Source organism: Mytilus californianus, unplaced genomic scaffold (assembly GCF_021869535.1).
Source record: "Mytilus californianus isolate M0D057914Y unplaced genomic scaffold, xbMytCali1.0.p SCAF_7, whole genome shotgun sequence".
Lineage (NCBI taxonomy): Eukaryota > Metazoa > Mollusca > Bivalvia > Mytilida > Mytilidae > Mytilus > Mytilus californianus.
The window spans coordinates 19,480,399-19,496,661 of record NW_026262723.1 but is presented as its reverse complement, the minus strand read 5'-3'; positions in this window follow the sequence as shown (position 1 = coordinate 19,496,661).

The following is a 16,263-nucleotide window of genomic DNA, read 5'->3' as shown; positions in this document are numbered from 1 at the left end:
TTCTGCCTGTACGTCTAAACACTGCTAAGGGCTTATAATATGCCACTAAGGACTAGAAAGGACGTGTTACTTGTACTCTGGTTTCATACTATGGTAGAGATAGATAGATTTTTGTTACATAAATTCCAATTTTTAAAGAAAAAGAATCACCATTAAATGAGTAGTTGAACAATATTTGGAACGTGCCGGTTTTTCCTTGATATTGCCGAAAATCAGTGATCCGACTGACACGAGCGAACTTACATAACAACTGATTAAACAATCATAATCTCTTTTGTTTTTACCTAAGTTACAATGTTCCTTATATTATCAGAATCGTATGAGTTAATTTAGAGCAAAATATATAATTTGTCAGAAAAATCTGATTCGTACAAATTAATTAGAAATAGCTAAGAAAATGAAATTTACCAAATAATGAGAAAATTTAAACATTTGTAATACCAAATACTTCATAATATACTTCTAAAACGACTTTTCGTCCTGAATATGCATGAACTTTTTGCCACTGGACGTTTAAACAACCACTGAATAATCAATCAATCAAATTTTGCTCTCAGTAAAACTTAATTAAACGATATAAGCCACAATTGTATCCATCACTTGGTGTCTGTTGTTTGTTTGTACAGTAAACATACTGAATCTTTTTATATTCCTTATACAATTTCAAGTATGTAATAAAATTCATACATATTTTCAAACATCCTGACACTTCAAATTTCTAGGAGGTGAGATTCTCGGGGTTTTACCTGAAACTCTTTGGGAAATGCAATTTTTAATTCCAATTCCAATTCCAAACTGTAAAAGATATCCCAAGGTTTTTTAAAATGCATTTCTAATTTGATAAGGAGATTTGAAAAAAAACGATCTCAATGGTAGTTGAAATTATGCAGTGCAATCATTTTGTGTCCGCCGTTGTCTTTCATACATATCAATTGGTGTATCCACTGTTTGCTGTTCGTTATCTGTTGTTTATGGCAGTCAGGCCTCGCGATCGGTCTCCAAATTTAACCCCCTACTTAGGTAAATTAATGATCATTTATAGGAGGGGGGGGGGGGGGGGGGCTTTTTTCTCGGGACAAACATTATTTTCCTTCCTTAAAAACAACTTAACAATTTTCAATATTTTTCATTTAATCATAAACCGATGAATATTAAATGATTTTTAAAAAATTAAAAAAATATTTGTATTCTAATATATCTGAATATCTGGGTTATTTTCTTATCCAAATAATTATTTTTTCATTTTTTTAAGGAAAAAGTGTTATCAGTTATGACCCCCTCATTTTAGACATGACATTTTGCTTGATACTGTATGAAGATTATTTGTTGCAACTTTTATGAAGAAATTACCGACTTTTTTTTAACTAGATAAATATACAACAAAAATACCGTTTTTTCTTCTTGTATCAATTTCTTTTCACAAAAATTAAATATTAACAAAGAATTGTTACACAAATGTAGAGCCCAATTTTATAACGAAGATATTCCTAATCTCTTTACCGAAATCCGCATATCTTTATCTTTTGAAACAAAAAAGTTAAGGATGTCTGTTCAAAGGACAAAAATGTCCAAGAAACCGAACTGTTATAAGTAAAAAATTTTAATGTCGAATAATTCAAACCCATTTGTCTTTTAAATTTAGCACATGAAGATATAATTTTTATTACATATACAAATTGATTTTGTAAAAATTAGCTTATATATATGTGAACTTTTGTAAAAAAAAATCACTGTGGTTCTAAAACTGTATCACATGCCCATAATTGTCCTAAAGCTAAATGTCATCGTCAGATTATGAGGGTCTGAATAGGGATTCATTATTTCTGTATTCCATCATTTTAGGCAATTTTTTCTAATCGTTATACCTTTTGTCGATCATTCTTTATTCCATATATTCTAGTACCTCATCATTTTCTTTTCTATATATTTGTCTGGTTATTTTTTGTATTCTTTATTTTTTGGTCAATAATTTTCTATTCTATAAACCCCCATCCACACCCTCATGTATAATGGAAGACGATAAACATTTTAGTATACATACCACCCGTTGTCACTTTCACCTGACATACAAACCACAAATTGTTATTTTTACCTGGACACGGGACTTATATAATTACGTAATAATAACGGATATAGTAAATTCAGTAGAATATAACTTGTATCAACGCACTGGCTTGTTAAATGAATATTGATCTAACAACTGTTTATCATATTTTTAATTATTTTAAAATTGAGAATGGAAATGATGAATATGTCAAAGAGACAACAACCCGAAAAGAGCAGATGACAGCCGAATGCCACCATATTTGATAAGGTTTTAGTTTCTAATGAGACAGTAACCATCGTATTTTCAGAAAATCTCTAAACGGATAATGAGAGTTTAGCGACCTTGACTGGTTATACAGCCCAAGCACGGTCGGTCTCTAAAAGTTGCCGAATTCAATAGCCTATATCAAGAGATAGGCTTTACCTAGCTTTAGGTGTTTAAAAAATATCCATTTAAGAACCAAATGTGGCTTCTTTATATTTATACCAAAATTAAGTTCAAGGCAGTATTTTGTCGAAGAGAACAATTACACAAAGTGCAACATGCGAGAAGAGGTTTCATTTCCCTTATTTATTTTTTATTGAAGTGAGTAATCTTTTGAGATTACTTCACGGAAATATATTTTAAATGAAAAGGTGTAACTGGATGCATCCCTAAAAACAAATTTGAATATATATATATTACCTGAAGATCTGTAAAAGCAGTGAAAGCGCTAGTAAAAGTGATGAATTGAAACCGTTATTATCTTTTATTAATTTTCTTATATGTTACCAGCATACGGATTCTAATTAACTTTTCTTTATATATATATATATAATTTAAATTTGTTTGTTATATATAAATATAAAATGACGGATATTCGTCAATCAGACAGCAATCCAACATAAACACGAGTAAGTTACCTGACATCTAGAATAAGAGGTTTAAGCATACCCCGCGCTGGTCAACTTTCTGAGTTGTGGGTAAAATTCAATATACATGTAGGACTGTGAAACGGGAAATATACGAAAGATTTGTTTTTACGTACGATGAAGTGTCATTCCCTCAATACATACGGGTCCACCGTGAAACTATTCTTATGATTATATAACGGTAAATGATGATCTCATTAGAGGAACAAATTAAGTAAAGATACATGTTGAAGCAAGAATAATTTCCACATGCAAAACATCAAATAGGACGATCTCTAAATTAGTACGCGGCAACTTTAACTATTACATTCATAGACAATAACACTAGTAAATGCTTTATATACTGACATTGAAAGAAATATACTGCTCATAATAATTGCACATCTGTAGACTTTAATCTAGGTATCCCGCGTTATGTAAACCATCGCAAACCATCGAACAGCTCATCGCACTTCGGCGCAGACCAGCGCACTTCACGCGTGGCCATCAAACTTTATGATCTCCATTGTACCTCCGAGTCATACTCACATATATATTCCGATTTTCTAATAATGGTTTTTATTATTTTAATTCCCGTAGGTATTGCCCAAAGAAATAGGGTTTATTTAAGGGTTTACACATCTTCATAGCTAAAATATTTTGATACTTATATCACGAACAGATATCTATGACAAACATTTCTTAAATTGTCGGTATATAAATTTAGATTTTTTTTTAAGAAACGTAGGTTTCAGCTACAGCAGACTAAATTGGCTTTTGATGGATTGAAGGCTTATGTAAAAATAAGAAAATGTGGTATAATTGCTAGTGAGTCAACTATTCAAGAAAGTTCAAATCAAGAGGAATGCCAGCAGTTATATCTATACGACCTTCAATAATGAAAAAAATACTGGAACTGTAAAGTCGGTTATTAAAGGCCCCGCCCCGACATGAAAAAAATATGAAACAATTCAATTGAGCAAACTAACGGCCTTCTTTATTTCAAAGCTACATGTATCTTGCCACAAAAAAAAAAGCCCAAATACATGTATATAACAGAATTGATGTTACGAAAACCACTGAACTACGTGCTTTTGACTTTGGACAGACACATAAATACACAGAATGTTGTGAATGTGTATAGGCCCTTTATTGGTCATATAGCTCTACACTTCTATCTATTTTATACATTCTTTGGCTTTCAAATATTTAGCATTGAGCGTTCCTAGTGAAAGTAAATCCAGAAAAGCGTTATAGATGCATGAAATTTATAAAGTGTTGTTTTGTGAGGGGATCAAAACGTAGGGATCGATGTTAATGTCGGTTTTATATGTGCAATAATATCGGCCTGCTAACTTTAGTGAAACTCTGCAGTTGTTCAGTGACGGATCCAGGGGGAGGGTTCAGGGGGTTAGAACCCCCCCTTTTTTGGACGATCAATGCATTTGAATGGGGACATATAGTTGGAACCCCCCCCCCCCCCCCTTTTGCCCTGGGTTGGGAACCCCCCTTTTTAAAATGGCTGGATTCGCCCCTGTTGTTTCATGTATTTGATATGCAAATTATCACAAAACTAAAAGGATAAGATGGATGAATTAATAGTTGATCGTTTAACGTCCAGTGGCATATATTATAGATTCATTATTAGGGGGAGTACAATAATTATGATATAATGATGAACATTGGCAATCATACCACAACTTCTTTTATATAAGAACGTACATGTGTAGATTTTCGTCTTTTACTGTAACGACAGTGTCCCCGGGAGTCAAAGCCGAAATCAAACTTGTGTAAAATTCTGAAACATACATTTCATTATTTAACCCAATGTAAAGCAAAACAAATGATACCGTTTTGAGCTATAAAACCAAGGTAACCCTTTATTCTAGTCAAAAGTTGCTGGATCGTGATAGATGCATACGAAACTTCAATTAATTGTTTGTATTTTTCAATCTTTTATATCCGATAAAGATGAACAAAAAATCTATCGGATAAAAACTACCGATTTTTCTATAAGATAAAATTTATCCTTATTGGAGTCAAATTTGTCATATGGATTCATAAAGGACAAAAAAATGTCCTCAGTAACGGAACAAAAAATACCCCCATGGTAAAATAATCCGTCATTCTTTAATACAAAGTACTATTGTGAATTATTTTTTCGGATATTAATCTTAGACATACATTAAAAACGGTGTCCTTGATATGCAACCATGAACACAATGAAAAGTGAATCTGTGAAAGTGTTCCATGTTTATTCCATTTAAATAAAGACTTGTTATGATAATACAATATATTTAACTATTTTATCAAAAAATTTAAATTAAAAAAGAATATCTTAAACTCGTAAACACAATATCAAGTTTAAAAAGTTCCTCAATTTAAAATCCTTCTTAAGGAATACGGGATATATTTGCGTGATCTTATACTTGTTTAATTAAAATAAATGCCTTCAAATACATATGTTTATTTGTATTCAATTTTCCACAAAACATATTTAGCTTATTTAAATGAAAATAAAGAAAAGAGAATAAAAACACTGTTGAAGAGAAAAAACATATTCGTGTTAAATTCGCCTCAGTTTAATTTGTTAATTCAAGTTTGACATCTAAAATCTTAATCCGCAATCCACATTTACCCGACAATCTTGTATATTGTATTTTCTCAATGGAATAACCTTACCTGCACGTGACCATCAGAAACGAAGACAAAAATTATATTTGTAATGGTATTTATCAAAACTTAAATGTTTGAATATTAAGTAGAATATGAATTTGCCAAATAAGCGAAGAATTTTAATCTTGCATTGTTCAACATTGGAGAAATGACTCAAGTTGAACATTAATCATGTTAATACTGATTCAATATTTTATTATAGTCTCACCACATACAAACATAAACTGAGAATCACAGAAATAAACATAAAACATTAAAACATTTGCATTGTATGTACCAATCTTAAAAATAATAATGAGAGACTTTTAAGACACGATATATTTACTCATTTACATTTAAAATTTACAGTGTCCACCTGTACTATATGAAAAAAAAAACATTTTTTCTTTGAGAACTAGGAAATAAAATGCCGTTTCTTTTCAATGAAATATTGTTGATGTTTTTGGCAACTAAAGCAGCAACATTGCCGTTATTAAATAAAATTATAAATTTTTCGCTATCTGATAATTAAAGGTTAAAATGTTCATTAAAATGTTTAGCTTAATGTATCATAATTTGTCTTAAATCTACATATAATGGGCATTTTAAAATGACATGAAGTTCATCTTCAATAGTAGAGCTACAACACATGCCATCTCGTGGACTTCTTTTCTTTCATACTTTCCAGTTTCTATTTTTAGTGGAGCTACCCCACATCTAAATTTTGCAAAAGCACTGTTGTTTTCAATTGGCGGAATATTTTTTAACAAATGACAGTTGGCCAACAGTATATTTGTAAGCCCATTTCGCTCAGTTGAATAGAAATTCCAATTTTAACTGTTCTGTCGTAGAAATGTATCATGTTATTGTTTGTACGTAGAACATGTATCATTATATTAGAATGTGTCAGTCCCAGCCAAGATTCACTGAATAACCACGAAATGTTTATAGATGATAAATAAATTTTACACAAACATCCATGAATCTGTATGAACGTTATGTACGATGAAGTTAATTAAGTGTTCACAAGAAAGTAAATATGAATGTAAATTTTATTTAAAGTCGGAACATATATATACACTTTAACCGTGAGATAAAATATAATCTTTGATGAGCTCTATAACCGACTATCATATAAAAACCGCAATGAATGAACGTTACCCGATTAGAGATGAACGTTTGACAAATGCACGTTATCTGATGTACACAGTTACATACACGATTGACGAACGCACGATACACGGTTAAGAATGAATGATTGATGAACGCACGATACACGCACGATACACGCACCATACACGATTAAGAATACACGATGCACGCACGTTACACGGAAAATACACGGAACGATGAATGATGAGCGCACGATTGGTACACGCACGATACACGCACGATACACGCACGCAACACGCACGATACACGATGAACGCACGGAATAATGGTCAGTTTGAATTTTAGAAGGTCTGTATATTGACGTTATGTTTCTATTTATATGTATATTGACTGTCAATATGAAACATCTTACTTAATTTAGATTAATGACGTCATGACGTCACACATAACAACCATGGAGGAAGCGCCGCAGCAGATAAAAAGAAAATTTGCAAGTTTATCACAAGAATTTTTATGTTAAACGCAGAGGCTAAGAATACAAGAAAGCTAACGCAACAACAAAGAATATTGATATGTTCAATAACATGTTGAAATTCTTGCAAAATACAATTTAAAAATACACAGAAAGAACATTGAACGCTATTGTCCCGGATACATTATTTACATATGTAATATATAAATAAAGGAATTTCACTCAGTCAGTACGTTATATATGGACCTGTTAGATTATATTGACACCCGGACTTCGTCCTCGGTCAATACAATCTGAACAAGTCCATATTTAACGTATTGACCTCCTCAAAATTCCATAATTGATAAATATGTTGAATAATATTTTCAAAAGAGACGGCCTGAAGAGAGCAACCAAAATGTTTTTGAATAATGAGAAGTTATCAAATGTCTGTAACAAAAACATTTGGTAATTTCTACACTTGATGAGTTATCATTGAGTTCAAGTATTGATGACAATATAATTTAATTTTGGATGTTACACGTCTTCTGATAGGTTGAAAATTTGTTGTCTATCACCTCAAGTGACCGTGACGTCATCAACCGTTTTTTTTCATGGTTTTCACTCCTTAAAAATGGAATTTAAATTTGAATTATAAGGAATGACTGGAATATTTTTTCTGTCTATTCGAAATAATCTCAAAAATGTAGAGCACAGTTTTAAATAAGCCGCTACGCGGGTTATTCGGTGTGCACCACATTTTTGATGTTATTTCTGCATAGTCAGAATAAATATTACAGTCATTCCTTAAAGATGTTAATATTTCAATTTTCGGAGCCGCGAGATATAACGAAATGTCTCCCTAGTTGACAATGTCTTATACAATATACATTTCTGGATCATTAATATCGGTTCTGTAAGTCCGAATTTGTTCTGAATTTCTTCACAAACGCAATCGATCATGCAGATCGTGAACATTTCCAACCAAATTAATATTGTCATCCATTTGAGTCCGTCGTTTGTCGCCCGTCGTTGTCGCCCGTTGTACGATGATCCCGCATGTCGACCAACATGGCCGCCAACGTTTAAAGTAAAACATAGGTGTACAATGCAAGTATTGTACATTTATAGATAGAGGAATTTTAGCGGACGCAAAATATTCAGATTTTTAAGATCTACCTACTGTCAATTTTGATTAAAGTTGTCAGAGTTCCTTTAATTTTGTAGGAGTGTTTATCTTTCAGTAACGTGAAACTTTAATAGCAGAACTTATCTGAAAGAAATATCGTCGAAATCGTCAGTTGACCCCTGCCTTTTAAGTTAAGATGCTTACCATTTTAGCGTCTTTTACTATTATCTGGAAAACAAAAGAAGTTCATAAAAAGATCAGCAAAATAAGATCTTTAAATAAGTCATCGTTATTGAAATTCTCATATATAATTTTATAATTTTTTTAGTATTTTTGTGTTTTTGACTTTAATCTTGAAGCCTTTAAAAATTCATAGAAAGAAACTTTAAATATCAAAAAAATGATCAGAAAGTCAAGAAAATGGCTCAAACAATTTCCATTCATTACAGATAAATGTGTTGCATTGTTTCAATTTTATGCTAAAATGAAGGCTCCTTAGAGTCTCTTGTTTAATAGATATCCATATCATTGCAATTAAATGCTTTTTAATGAAAGGGAATTGAAATTGATGGCCATCTTCACATGGAATATATGAAGTTGAACTTCTTCTTCGTCTTCTTCTTCTTCTTCTTCTTCTCAACTTCATATGTTACTTCTCTTGTCATGTAATTTTGTCACATATATAGAAGTATAGCCAATTAACAGGTTGAAAAGTTAACAGTCGTGATCCTTCAAGGATAAGTTTGTAACAAAAACAAACAAAACATAGGTATCACAAATTTACAACCAGACAAGCTTACGTCTTAAAATAGTAAAGTTTTTTACAATGTTTTTGCATGCTAAAATGTATAATGTAAAGGTTAAAATGAAAATTAATTTGAAATTTGATGTTATTTTACGATATGAATAAATACATTAAATGTGAACTTGGAAACTTGTATGAAATTAGTTTACAAAGAGATTATTGCATCAACTTATCAATCAAAACTGGTAGTAGAATGAAATATTTTAGATATAATTCTGTTTTTATCATTTATATAAGTAACAGCTGACGTTTGCAGTTGCTTTAATACATTGTAATTCAAACCTTGTAATTTGTTTTAGGTAAGTGTTTTGCATATTTATTATTAGTTAGAATTTCATTTCAGCGGACATTATTCCGACTCCTCCATGATCAGTCTTTGCTCTTACATATGATTACATTTTCATGACTCGAAGCTGCATGTTTCCAAGTGTTGGTCACCGTGGGGATAATTGTTTTTTTTTTCTTTTCTGAAATCGCAAGTAAAATTTAGAAGTATAAAGATGAAGTTTCCTAATATTTTTTTCCGGATAAGTGATGTAAAGAATGGAATGGAAGGCAACTGGTTAAAAACTTATCTAAAAAAGAATTCACATTCTTGACGAGGTCAACAATAAATCTAATATTACAATTATTTCTAGTTGGTATTACTATGTTATTAACAATCCAATTAAAATATAAAAAAAACCGTCACTAAAACATTCAGCATGCTCATAGATTAGGTATATTAACTTAAAACATTTTGTCCTATATTCTTTTTCTCTATGTACATCTCAATGCTAAATGAAAATAACCCTTTCTAAATTTCACGCTTCTGAAACGCTTTTTTATTAACCTTCATCAGGAACACTTAAATCCCCAAAAAATGAAAGACAAGGATGTATAAATACATAAATATATGAAAAGCTACATTGTATATGAATAAAAGGAACCTAAAAGGTATAGCCAAATTCATCTGAGGTCAACTTTGATACAGGAGTTGGGACCTTAGTTTTTTTGGTAAGTTCTTAATTTACCATGTGCGAATTAAGAAAAGTATGTTATAAGTCATGTCAGTACCGAAGCATTGACTACTGGGTCGTTATTATATGTTTACACTGGCGTTATATTGCAGATGCTATACTTGTATGGATTTGTAGATAGATTTGTTTGTAACGTTCTGTGGAAAATATTACATAGTACATATTTAGAAGAGAACATGAATATACACCCTGCTTTATGAATTGATAAGAAGTAGTGGATTCGTAAACAATAAGCGTAACCAATTTCTAGTAAAACAAATGTCTGTTTTAACATTATGTGCTTACGATTTAAATTGAACAATTATATTTAAATTTTGTTTAAACTGTTTCATTAAGTTAAGATTATTTTAACGTTATTACATTTGGCATATATCGTTCACCGGTCATTAAACTAGTTTTATCTGTGGTACGCATTCTGAATCCCCATCAGAATTGCTCTTGCTACAGATGTACAATGAATAATTATGTTGATTTCATAAACTTACTATCAAGCTGTTCATAGCCGTGATCGTCTAGTCGTTGGTAACGAATGCCATAACGGTGATATTAAAAGTGCAAAGTTCGAACCTTGTACCCGGAATGAAATTTTTTCAGTGTAATTTTTTTTCTGGACCAAAATATTGTTTTAATCCTAGAACATGTAGAAGTATTATATATTTCATTTTCATATAATGGCGATGATTTTGTTTCTGTTTTTACTGTCAAAGAAGTAGTTTTAACCTATTTCCTAAAAAAAACACACCCAAAATAAAACCAAATTCAACAAACATGAACAAACCAAGATATATATATTTCATTAGATTACAAAAGCGAATTATCAATGAGACAGAAATACAGTTAAATGACATGTATTGACAAGTAAGCGCTTTAAGAGTACTATTCATATAATGATTGATGTCAGCCAACGTGGTCTAGTGGTATCATGCATAGACTGAAGACTCTATTGATTACGAAGAAAATACGCTCGGGTTCCAATCCTACACATGACACTCGTTTTTGAGAGGATAAAAGATCGTAAGTTAAAAGTTTAAAGTTATAATATAAGTTCTCTTAAGTTAATACTGTGGTCGGTGGATTCTTGAAAAATAATCTACAGTCAGAACAATAGACTGACGTCAGAGAAATGGGTTAAACTAGACAGACACGCTACGCCGGATTTTTTAACGAGCTATTTCACAAGGTAATAGAGCATTTGCATTATTCATGTATCTGGATGCGTGCACGGATCGACGTATACGTATCGGGCAGATTTGTATAAAATAATGATTAAGCCCCGACCTCAATTAAAACTAAACAGAGGTAAAATATACACTAAATGTTGATGATATATAGTTAAAACACTAAATATTCATTTTTTTTATAAGACCAGAAACATACACGCTTCATATTGAAGAACTGTGATAAGTGTATCTTTTTCCTATAAAAATATCAACGATCAAATCGAACACACCTTGCCTACGAAAATTGACAAGAACATTATTTATCAATAATAGTGTGTTTATTGCCAGAGGTGGGTTAAGAGGAGACCCGCGGGGCGCGTCCGCCTAATCTAAATTTTTTTTTAAATACACAGGGATTTTTGGCAAAATATGGACCGGGCCCCCCTTATCAAACTGCTTATAGAACCGAAAAATTAAGCGCCCCCCCCCCCCCTTTTTCAAAAATTCTTGATCCGTCACGGATTGCTACACATTCAGTTAAATTTGTTGCTTTACGACCACATTTATATCTAAATCCTTTCTTGTGCGTTTCCCCCCGAAATTCCAGCTAATTGAAGTTCTTACTACACAAGGGTATTGATTGGGGGATGGAGGTCGGGCTTCATTTCTGTATTCTTTATCTTTAAAAATAATGGCTATTCTGTTATTACATCATTTGTGAATTCTACACATGTTTTTTCTGTATTCAATATACTTTTACCAAATTCTTACTTTTTGCAGTTATTCAGTTTAAAAAGGAAAACATATGCCAAAAACTTTTTAGAGTTGTTGGAACTTTGTACAGACATCATAGGGATACTGTAAGTAGGGTTGTTTGTTTGTGTGCAGCTCTTGCAGCCCGAAGAACCAATTTTTTGGTTTAATCTAACATTTGGTTTATTAGTATTAAATGTATATGACTCTTTAATATACGATTAATTCTTGTTATTGTATGTTATGCATTATAAAATATCTTCATCGGGACCAACTTGACTTAATTTGTCCTTTCTTCGGATACGTGTTATACGATACGTCGATGCGGATACGCTAGCAAATACGTGAATAATGCAAATGCTCTAATAATAGAGCATTTGCATTATTCACGTATCTGGATACGTTCACGGATCGACGTATACGTATCGGGCAGATTTGTATAAAATAATGATTTAGCCCCGACCTCAATTAAAACTAGATTAAAATTAAATGCATTATAAAATATCTCCATCGGGACCAACTTGACTTAATTTATCCTTTCCTCATATACGTGTTATACGAAACGTCGATACGGATACGACAGCAAATACGTGAATAATGCAAATGCTCAAATAGTATGTAAGAAGGCATGGCTCCTTACTCGGACAAATTTTTCCGTCTATGAGCCAACCCGTTTTTACTCATACTTCTAAATACCATGTTCTTGAAGGAGAAACAGCAAATACCAATTTTTAAGTCTTTTTTTTTAAACCGGCCGGTGTCGAACCCACGACTTTTGGCACGCTACCACGAGACCGACGGGGCGGATAAACAGTATTTAAATGTATGGGGACAGTTCTAATGAGTTGCACTAGACGTGTTAGGAAAGTCAAAACGATTTTGACGCTGATGTTAAATACCAATACCACTATAGGCTATAGTGGGGACCATCTCAAAAAGCACAGATAATCATTCATTATAGTTACCTGTATGGGTTTGTTTGATAATGCTGAGATGATTTTTAAACAATAGAATAGTAACAATTTATTCCGCAATACACGGACGAGGATCCAGCAAAACAACACGAACATTATTCTTGCATTGTGTCATAGTAGGGATCGATTAAGTTTAAGATCGTTGTTCCCCCATTTCTTACTATTTTGTTGAACGACTACAAGGAAAATCTACAAAGTGATCAAAATACACGAATAGAAAAAAACACAGGAATCAAATCACATTCGAATCCGATTTTTTACTCTTCATCAATCTTTGTTCAAAACGTTCGTTTATTTGAAATTTATTTAAAAAATAATTGTCATGTCGGGGCCTTTTTTACCTTTTATATGCGGGAATGATTTTGCTCCGTGTTGGGGGTCTGTCATACGGTGATCTATAGTTGCAAACATTTACGTCATTTGGTCTCTGGTAGATAGTTGTCTATTTTGGCAATCGTACCTCATCTTCTTATTTTATATTATTTTCTAGAACAGAGAAATGTGTTACACAGTAGCGTAATATTCTAAAAATAAACCAAACTAGAAATTTGTGTACTTGACAATTAAAAAAAAAGAGTGTAACAAAATCGTTTTCAATTTGATTATCTTTATATTTTTATTTTATCTAGAAAGGTCACTGACAATTTTATATAATGTTAAATAAATTAATTCTTATTCACGTAAAAAATTTTGCCCGGATATTTTGCTTCTATCAACTTTTATCAGTTAGTTTTTCGGAAAAGAGAGGTTATCGAATTAAGTATTAAAAGATTACAATGTTTGGACATTATCAAGCATGTTAAATTTACGTTTCGGTGAAGGGTCGGAAGTTTTTTTTTTCTTGTTACCACGGCTTCCTCCACCAACAAAACAGAACACCACGATTAAATTGAGATATAATTGTTGAAAGTGGCGTTAAACTTTCATATGGAGAAGTTAATGTTAGTATCTTTGGGTCAGGAGGTTATTTTGAAAATGGAATATTCATTTTCACCTCTTTCAAAACAAAGTCTGCTAAATTATATGTTGGGCATTTTTTTTTTTTCGATTTGCTTCATTTTGTTTTGCTTTAGATTCACTATACACTCCGCTTTCTTAATTGGACGGTATATAGTGATGGGTGAATTGGTCCATCCGTCCGTTCTTTCGTCACTCTGTCCATTCATTGCATTCAGACCCAGAAGTAGTAGACAATACGAATCACATATAGCTCATGGAAAGTGGTTTCCAACATAGTTTTACACCAAATATTCCGCGATATAAATTGAACAATAATACAAAACCCGACAATAGTATGTATGCGCCATAAATGAACAGTCAAGTCATTTGTTATCTCCCCTTAACTCGTTTACTTTTAATATTTAATCAAGTATCAAAATAAGAATTGTATTTTCAAAAGTTATCTTTACACAGAAGTTAAATACCCTTTTTATAAGTAAAGAACCTTTTATTTAAATCATTTACCTTAATATTATTTTTAACTTTGCCTATAATTTATTTAATCTATATCATGATTTTACTTGCGAATATGAATAAAATTTACTTTACTGGAAAACATCTTTTAAATCTTTAAACTCGTTTCTTCTAAATTTATAAAACAAACTATTAAACAACAGTGAAATGTTTACTAACCTTAAAAGACAATCCAGTCTGCTAACTACATTTTTATTCTGGTTCACCGTCTAATGAACCAAATAATTTTGCACGACTTTATATAGCAGAACTGGACTTAATCTGACACGTGAATATTTTGTTACTCATTACAACGGCTTTCTTTGATCTATTCTAAATAAACAATTGAATATATCGGATATGGGTAGAATTACTAAATCTTAATTGTTCAAGTCTATTAATTTCAAAAAGTATTTAGAACATACTTACAACTTCTCGACCAATCAAATTGCTTGAATTTGCCTTCTAATTTTCATAGTACATACTTTTTCCGTGTACTAAGTAACTACGCATGAATGACCACAAGGGTAGGATTTCATTGTATCGTAATCAAGATATCAAAACAAAAATTGCCACTGGCTATTTTGAAATAAAATGCTGTGTTCCAAATTAAATTCAATATAGTTTGTAATTAGTTTTCACATTGATTTTTAAATATCCTCCTATTAAAATCTTTGGATCTAAAAAAATGTTTTTGACGATTGCAAGTTTCTTTCATTTAAATAAAGAGAAACAAATATGGTTCTTTATACCTTGATTAGGGTACAACGCCATCTTAAAATTGTGATAATTTATCATCCATGTAATTACTTTGAACACCAAAAAGTGTGTACTATGAAACCTTGTGAAGGGAAATTAAGGCAACTTGATCTATTTCGTCATGAATTGATTGGTTGATTATTGGTTGCTTAATGTCCAGTGGCAAATATTTCATGCATGTTCAGGACGATGTCATTAGTTGAAAAACCGTGATAATGTCTGAAGAGAATGTGCCACCTATATAATATATATATATATATATATATATATATATATATAAACAAGTCTAAATTGAAAACAACGTTCAAACCTATGATTGCGTTGGATAAAAACCGCAATTTTTATACGTGTGCATGCAAAAAAAAATTCTTGGTAGAGGGGTCTAAATACAACACAAACAACATTTTCCAAAAGACCAAAAAAGTGAAAAAGTATATTTTAACAAAACGCATTTGACTAACAGGTCGAACAACTGATGTTCTTAAACCCTGATGACTGCCATTGGCGATTGCCAAATAAACGGATCACCGATGTAATAAATGGATCTTAATTTTAAATTTTTTTAAATGCGTTTTGTTTAAATATACTTTTTCACTTTTTTGGTCTTTTGGAAAATGTATATATGTTCTGATAAATCTTTTAGTTTTTACTTTGAAATGAATAAAATAAACATAAACTCTAGTATCTTTGATCTATTGGTAGTTGCTTTTTAATGACTATCCGCTAGACTATCTATTGGGGCGGTTCCAGTAGCATTGATCGTCCAAAAAGGGGGTTTTGCAACGCCCCTCACCCTCTCCCCCTGGATCCACCACTGCATTCTATCTATATGTTTCAAATTTATTATAGCTTTAGTTTTACTGTGAAATTGAAAATTGTTTTCAGGACATGTAAAGCTTCCACTGCAATTTAATTATTGCCTGCTTTGGTCAATTTATTTTGTCATTTTACCATGTAAAGAAGTACATGTATAGTAAAACACCGCTTTATATCAATAAACATACTTACACCAGCAGCTACAATCTTTTCATTCTGGAGTCAAGGGCCTTTTGAAAT